Source organism: Salmo salar, chromosome 04 (assembly GCF_965601325.2).
Source record: "Salmo salar chromosome 04, fSalSal1, whole genome shotgun sequence".
NCBI lineage: Eukaryota > Metazoa > Chordata > Actinopteri > Salmoniformes > Salmonidae > Salmo > Salmo salar.
The window spans coordinates 14,185,871-14,194,872 of NC_138294.1; the positions used below are offsets into that span (position 1 = coordinate 14,185,871).

Below are 9,002 nucleotides of genomic sequence, written 5' to 3' on the forward strand. Positions count from 1 at the left end.
TGTCATGCTTTTTGCACTATGAGAATGTTGCACTATATCTGATATCACCACTGTTGTTGTAACATCTTATCAGACTATAATGATATGATAGTTGAATTTACCAGACTGGAGCATGATAGAGGTAGTTTTGTAATGTTCAGCTTCAGGACGTTTTTTGCAGACGGTCTGCCAAGATCTACTTATACCTGGTCAGATTTCTTTACAAGCAGACATAACCACAAACCATGTTCCCACACTGAAGCACCAAGATATGCAGATCTTCATGTCTGCAAATGTACACATGTATGAGGATGTACACAGCTCTACTTTGGTTCCCCACAGGGCCATTTGAAACTAAAAGTTATGCTGCTGACAAAGAGTTAACTCTCCCCCTTTATGTCTTTGAAGCTACCCTCGACCCAAAGTTAACCTCTGCAGTGTGTGGTCAGTCAGTTGTCATGGTCCCCGTCTCTCATGTTGTCACTGGATGAGTTCCAGCCATTTCTCAGTAACACTGGTGGCAGAATCAAGTATCCCATATTGAATACAATACAATAAAATAGAAAATGTAAATTGTTATCGAAGTGTCAAAGCAACAGTTAGTGTTAAAGTAACCTGTATATAGACAGTAAATGTTAGGACAATTAACCTGTGGATAGACAGTAGATGTTATGACATAGATAGATAGTAGATGTTAGGACAGTTAACCTGTGGATAGACATTAGATGTTAGGACAGTTAACCTGTGGATAGACAGTAGATGTTAGAACAGTTCACTTCTACCCAATGTCCTCTGTCTCCGCTAGTCAACACGTTGGCTGCTGAACGCTTCCTTCATAACAAAGTCCCTCCCCATCTCTCATCCAACCCCAATCATGACGTTGGCCAGGCTGACTACATTAAAGTCGCCTTCCAGATTTCACAACTCCTTAATAGGAGTTAAACATATCAGTTAACCACACCATTCGATATAGCAATCTGATGCCCACTGGTTGCTTTGGGAAAGCCTGACAACAATATAGTAGGCCTGGAATGAGACCGCTCTCTCCTCGTTGTAGTTGATATATTGAGCAGTACTGAGCTCTGACCTCACAGACACAGGAAACTACTAACCATACAACTGCTCTACCTCCCTCCTTCCCTACCTCCCTCCTGACAGCCAGTTTCCTCTTCTCTCTCTGTTTAGCCTGCCTACCTGTTTCCCTTTGGCCTGAATTTTATTGAAAAGATTTAGGCTTTGGTGCAGCTTCTGCAGTGAAGTTGCTTTCAATGAGATATAATAGTATCCTCTGTAGGTTTATTCAAACAGTGGATAAAGAGGACAGGAGATGTCATTATAATGCTTAATGCTTTTCTTTATTGGTTTCAACACCAGGTCCAGTGCACGTGATAACACATCAGAAATCAACAAATGACCATACAATGTCAAGAGGACAACAGTAATCATTACAGGTTAAACAAGATCATTACAATAGAAAGATGGATGTTAACAAATGTCAACAAATAACAAAAATACCATTACATTAAATGTCAACAAATAAGAGAAAAGGACCATTTGTATTGAATTACTTCTATTTGTTTGTTGATGCGGGGGAATCAGTAACATAATGGTGAATATAAACACAATATTGATGGGATGGAGGGAATCAGCAACACAGTGGTGAATATAAACAAACAGTGCACATGCTAACAAATGTCAACAAATCACAAATTACAATTTGATTCAATGTCAACAAATTACTATTCAATATGAAGAAAAATAGCCTTGATCTTAATCTTGGCAAGCAATGTGGGTTAAACAATTTTAACAGGATGATTACAACTGAAAGAAGTAAAGTGACCTTTGTTTCAGATGACTTATTTGTACATTGGTGGGGAAATGATCAGTGATATACAGTAATTTTCAACATAATATAGAGAGTTATGTAGCCTTTTCCTGATGTGCGGTTGAATGCAGAAAAGCTGCTTCTCAGGTTTGATTTTGCAACTTACAATTCAAGTCACTCTGATCATCAGTGCTCACTAGTGTGTAGATGACCTCACACCACAGGTTATTCTCTGGTGACTTGTTGATCTCTGGTCACTGTGAATACCTCATCGGGAGGAATTAAGACTTCTCTCTCTTCAGGATACCGAGAGTAATATGATATGTCAGCTCCAAAACGTGTGGAGATCTCAAAGCAGGACTTCGTTCCAAATGATCTAGTTATGTTTTTCTTCTCTAGAGTGCTCGAGGCGAAGGTGCCGAAACTGAGTTTTGTTGACAACGTTCTGATCATAATCTACTTTGGTTCTACGATAGGTGGTCCTACATGTTGTTTGACTTTGTTTGAGCATTTGAATGGCCTCAGTTAGATAGAAGTGCAGGGAATGGTGCTGGAACGTTGTCCCATAATTAGATCTACCATCTCTAACTTGTCTGTTGAAGTCCGGGTAGATCTCGGGCTCAGCATTTGTGTACACATATATAGCCATGGAATGTTCTTTTTGCAGACCATGGATAGATGGTTTGGCATTTTCTCATGGTTCGTTCCAGGCGTTATTGAAGTCTGAATTGGTATTCTTCTCACGTGGGAGGTAGACTGTGTTCACCTCATTGTGCATGTAGTAACTGCAGCCAACGTATTGATCATCAATAGATGTAGGGGCCATTTCCAGTGAGAAAGGCTTCTGTAAAAGTAACATTTAGTTTCAATACATTACTTCACAAGACGTACCAGTTCGCTTTTTCTCCCGTTGAGAATAATATCTGCTAACTCCTTTGTGCATTAGATTTGTGTCACGTCCTGACCAGTAGAGGGTGTAGTTGGGTCAGGACGTGGCAGAAGGGAGTGAGTGTTTTATTGTTTCATTGATTTTGGCCATGTGACTTCCAATCAGGTACAGCTGTAGAGGGTTGTGGTTGATTGGGAGTCACACATAAGTTGCCTACGTTTCCTTTGAGTGGTGTGGGTAATTGTTCTTGTCATTGTGGTAGTACCTGACAGGGCTGTGTTGGCTGTCAGTTTTTGTTGTTTTTGTTGTTTTTGTTGTTTTTGTGACATGCATAGTGTTCGTAAATTAAATATGACGAACCCTAACTCCGCTGCATTTTGGTCCACTTCTTCCATAGACAGCCGTTACAGAATTACCCACCAAACCAGGACCAAGCGGCGGAAGAGGAAGGAGCAGCAGGAGTACAGCGTTATGGACCAATGGACTTGGGAACAGATCCTGGACGGAGAGGGACCATGGACTCAGGCTGGGGATTATCGCCTCCCGCAGTGGGAGATTGAAGCGGCGAGAGCGGAGAGGCGCTATTACGAGGAGAGAGAGCGCAACGAGCGCGAGAGGCAGCCCCAAGATTTTTTTGGGGGGGGGCACACGGGACAGTCGGTGGAGCTGAGGTCGGAACCAGAGCCAGTCGGGATGACATTGGAGGTGAGCGAGGGATATGAGACAGAGACTGTGACGGGGTTAATGGGGAAATTAGGAGAGAGAGAGATGAGAGAGCTGCTAGTGTGGTGCATAAAGTACGGCATTCGCCCTAATGAGCGTGTCGTGGGAATGATGTCACCTGAGGCAGCTCTCCATACTCGTCCTGAGGTGCGTGCTGGTTGTCTGGTAAAGACTGTGCCTGCGCCCAGAAACAGGCCTCCTGCATGTCTTCCCAGCCCTGCACGTCCTGTGCCTACGCCCAGAACCAAGCCTCCTGCATGTCTTCCTATCCTGGTCAAGCCCGTGTCTCCTCCACGGACCAGTACTCCAGTGGGTCTCCCTATCCTGGTCAAGCCCGTGTCTCCTCCACGGACCAGTCCTCCAGTGGGTCTCCCTATCCTGGTCAAGCCCGTGCCTCCTCCACGGACCAGTCCTCCAGTGGGTCTCCCTATCCTGGTCAAGCCCGTGTCTCCTCCACGGACCAGTACTCCAGTGGGTCTCCCTATCCTGGTCAAACCCGTGTCTCCTCCACGGACCAGTCCTCCAGTGGGTCTCTCCACCCTGGTCTCTCCTGTGCCACCTCCTCAAACCAGGCATCCAGCGGGTCTTCCCAGACTGGTGAGTCCAGGGCCTGCGCCCAGAGCCAGGTCTCCGTTAGGTCTCCCCAGCCTGGTGAATCCTGAGCCGGAACCACCAGAGCTGCCCGCCAGTCAACAGTCAACAGAGCTGCCCGCCAGTCAACATTCGTCAGAACCGCCGGAGTGGCCAGACTGCCCTGAACCGCCAGAGTGGCCAGACTGCCCTGAACCGCCGGAGTGGCCAGACTGCCCTGAACCGCCGGAGTGGCCAGACTGCCCTGAACCGCCGGAGTGGCCAGACTGCCCTGAACCGCCGGAGTGGCCAGACTGCCCTGAACCGCCGGAGTGGCCAGACTGCCCTGAACCGCCGGAGTGGCCAGACTGCCCTGAACCGCCGGAGTGGCCAGACTGCCCTGAACCGCCCCGAGCCGCCCCGAGCCGCCCCGAGCCGCCACGAGCCGCCAGAGCCGCCCCGACTGCCCCGAAACGGCCTGCACCTGAGCCACCTCCAGGATAGGTGGGTTGGGGAGGGAGGGTGTAGCACAGTGCCGTCGGTGACGGCAGCCACCCTCCCTTCCCTCCCTTATTGTTTAGGTGTTCCTTTTTGTTGGATTTTCTTGTGTTTTCCTTTTTTAGGTGCATCCCGGGGTCTGCACCTTGAGGGGGGTACTGTCACGTCCTGACCAGTAGAGGGTGTAGTTGGGTCAGGACGTGGCAGAAGGGAGTGAGTGTTTTATTGTTTCATTGATTTTGGCTGTGTGACTTCCAATCAGGCACAGCTGTAGAGGGTTGTGGTTGATTGGGAGTCACACATAAGTTGCCTACGTTTCCTTTGTGTGGTGTGGGTAATTGTTCTTGTCATTGTGGTAGTACCTGACAGGGCTGTGTTGGCTGTCAGTTTTTGTGAAATGCATAGTGTTCGTAAATTAAATATGACGAACCCTAACTCCGCCACATTTTGGTCCACTTCTTCCATAGACAGCCGTTACAATTTGGGATGTTCTATAAACAAAGTGCCTTTTATGTCCTTGTAACATTGTGTGTAAAGTTTGATAAAACACTACATTTAACAGTTTAATCACATACAGCTACACTCTAACTAAACAGATCATATTTTTTTAATTCATATTCTCTTTCACACACAAGCTTCCATTCCCCCTGTCACAAGTGGAGTTATGGCTGATTTTAAGATTGTCCACCCTGTTACTTTTAATTGTCATCTTTTATACAATTTTTTTCTTACATTAACCTCTGGAGATGGGGAAAACATTTATTTTTTATTGAAGTTAAACATGTGTTCTTCATGACAGAATGTTAAAAAAAGGTTAAATAAATAGTCATTTTTCATTGAATTACCCAAAAGGTCCTCTATTCATGGAATGACCCCTTAATGTATATTTTCTCATATCAGATATACTCAACAGGAACTTGGGATTTTGGTCATAATGTCAATCAGACCTGGGTTTAAAATACAGTTAAAAAAAGAAGTACAAATGCTTTATCCGTGTCATTTTGAGCTTGCCTGGCTTAATAAACCAATAGAAATGTCCCATCTTGTCACGTCCTGACCAGTAAAAGGGGTTGTTGGTTATTGTAGTTTGGTCAGGGCGGGGCAGGGGGTGTTTAGTGGTTTTCTTTTTTTTGGGGGGTTAATGTTCTATGTTAGTGTATTTCTATGTTCGTTCTAGTTAGTCTATTTCTATGCTTAGTTTATTGGTTTGACCTTCAATTGGAGGCAGCTGTTTCTCGTTGCCTCTAATTGAAGGTCCTATTTAATAGGGGTGTTTTGTCTATGGGATTTGTGGGTAGTTGTTCCGTGTGTAGCTGTGTGCCTCACAGGACTGTTTTTCATAGTTGTTTTGTATTAAGTGTTTGTTTTGGTTTTTTTCATAATAAAGAAGATGAGCATACACATTCCCGCTGCGTTTTGGTCCAATCAGTATGACGAACGTGACACATCTTGTACTTCAGGTAGACTCAAGAAAACAACAAGTATTTAAACTCATGTCTGATGTCGATATAGATGATCAAACTATGAAGATTTACATATCAATTAATTAAGAATAAACTATATGATGCAGTAAACAATGTTCCACTATTCTGGAATCCTTAATCTTTAGGGGCATACGACAATGACAGTTGCATATGGATAAAATAAAAATGATCTCACCAGTCCAAAGTAAAGACCCAGGGTCAACGCCAATGCTGCCGCCACGACAGCAAAAAATAATTACGACTTTGCACGCTTTCCCCATATCTTAAGATGTTGTGAATGAGCCTAGTCAGTATGAGCTGGTGACTCCTCCACTCAGAGCTATGGTAACACTGAGACAAGGAAGATGAAGAAGAAGGATGGGAAGAGGCCTCAACCACAGGAAACTGAGGAGCTGCAAAATTCAGACAGAGACAAAGAGGATATGTGGGTGCGGGTAGACTGTATGCAGATGTTCCTCTATTGTTCAGCTTCAGGACTTGTGTTTTGCAGACTGTCTGCTAAGATCTACAGATTTCTGACTTTACAAGCAGACATAACTGCAAATCCTGTTCACACACTGAAGCACCAAGATAATACGTGCACAAAGTCATGCAGATCTTCATGTCTGCACATGTACACTTGCATGAGGGTGTACACAGCTCTACTTTGGTTCACCACAGGGCCATTTGAAACTAAAAGTGATGCTGCTGAGTAAGAGTTAACGTTCCCCCTTTCTGACGCTCCCCTCGACCCCAAGTCAAACACTGCAATATGTGGTCAGTCAGTTGTCAAGGTCACTGTCTCTGAGGTTGTGTGACTGGTAATGACGTCACTGGATGAGTTCTACCTATTTCTCAGCAAAAGGTTAGATTTAAAAATGTTGTGGCAGAACCAATTATCATAATTTCAATAGAATAAAATAGAAAATCTTAATTCTCAATTAAAATATTTCATAAAATATATCACATTTGGTAAATGTGAAACAGTGGAGGCTGTTGAAGGGAGAACGGCTCATAATAATGTCTGGAACAGAGAAAATGGAATGACAAACACCTGGAAACCATGTGTTTGATGTATTTAAATTGATTCCCCTGATTCCGCTCCAGTCATTACCACGAGCCCGTTCTCCCCAACTAAGGTGCCACAAACCTCCTGTGATATGGAATGATACCAGTCATCAGTCAGTCATCAGGGTGACTTCACTCATGACCTCTGAAAGCTGTTTAGATCTTTCCTAACCTGAGTCCCAGATCTGTTTGTACTGTCTTGCTAACTTGAGGTGTCATAAAGATTCATCCCCCTCTGCAAAGTAAAAAATATTTTCACATAACCCTCCCGTTGTACTGTCCAAAAATGTGCAGACCCTTCCCACTATAAAATGTCCCAACATTTGTTTGTTACCACCATAAATAATACCTGTAGCATCCCTGTGTTTATAAACGTGGATATCGACTTTACCACAGTGGATGCCACGCAGGGCTAACGGCCAGAAGGTTAAGGGTTTGCCGACCACAACAGATGAGCCAACTCTCTCTGCCTGTTTTATTACACTATGATCAGAGCCGGCTTCAGATAATGATGAGCTAGAGGGATATAAGAGTTTCAACATTTTGGTGCTATATTTTTTATTATATAAGATATATGCAACACATTTTCAACCAACCAATAAGCAACGCAGAACTGCATACCGATTACTGACTTTGGGTGCTTATCACCATGGTTTGCGTTATATATAACCCTCCCTACTCAACATTAACATCTTGGCTTGACAATCTCCCAATATCTTTAAATTTTTTGGTGTTATGGAATGGACAGTGCGCAGTTTGGATGCTTGAATTACAATAGAGGGGAGTGGATGAACATTTGCAGGTAGCCTACAGGAGACTTATGTGGCCACACTATATGTAACAACTTGGGAGAATGATGATGATCAGCAAGAGACAGCGCATCAGTATCAGCAGTAAAAATACAGCCAGACTGGCCTGCTGCTGTGCCTTTCTAGAATCTGTCAGAGCAGACCCACAACTGATCCAAATGGAATGAAACATTCCAATAACCGCCTCTCAAGTTGTGTCACTGGATGAGTTCCAGACATTTCTCAGTAGCATGTTTTATTTTTCAATTTTGCGGCAGAATCATGTATCCTGTATTGAATAAAATACAATAAAATAAAACATCTTAAATGTTGGGGGTTTTTCCTGAGCTTTCGTATATCTCCTAGATGTAGGACAGACACTTCAAAACCTTATTCCTTTAGATTTCGTTTTTACTGTCTTTTTTGCCATTTATGAATGTGTTATTCAATGTGTTTCTGTGGACTACAGTAGTAAAGGCCAAATTCAATATTTTATCAATATATTTCTTTATATTTTTTTCATACCTAAAGGGGTCCTAAAATTCCTAATCAAATAGCTAAACGATCCATGGTATGACCATCTTAAAACGACTGCATTATGTTAGCTTAGTACCCCCCCCCCCATTGTCCAGGCAACAGTTTAGTGTCAAAGTGGATAGGCAGTAGGTTGTATGATTGTTCACTGCCTCCCTGTGACTTCTATCGTCTCTGTTAGTGAATACATGGCTGCTGAAAGGATTTTTGATAACTGAGCCCTGCCCCCTCTCTCCTCCCACCCCTGTCATAACATTGGCCATGATCCAGGCTGACTACATTGCAAACAACTGACAGAACTCACAACTCCTGGATAGGTGTTTAACATATCAGGTAATCACATAATTTGGTATAGCAATCTGATGCCCATTGACTGCTGGTTGCAACTCAACTGCAATATAGTTGGCCTGGAACGAGACAGCTCTCTCCTCGTTGTGGTTTATAGATTGAGCTGTACTGAGCTCTGACCTCACAGATGCAGGAAACTACTAACCCTGCTACTGATCTCCCTCCATCCCTCTCTGCATCAAGTTTATTTCGAAGCCATTAATGTCATTTATTTCTACAAATATTTTGAAAACTTTTAATCTTTGTTTAAATCTAAATATCTTTGTAGCCACTTCTAATTATACCTGACAACAAACAACATTTCCTCAATTGAGCTG

General features: G+C 43.5%; 1 pseudogene; it reads right to left on the bottom strand.

Moving 5' to 3' along the window:
- Nucleotides 1-1,858: 1,858 nt before the first annotated feature.
- LOC123742550 (ecto-ADP-ribosyltransferase 5-like) lies at nt 1,859-2,453 on the bottom strand (annotated as a pseudogene).
- Between the last annotated feature and the right edge of the window lie 6,549 nt (nt 2,454-9,002).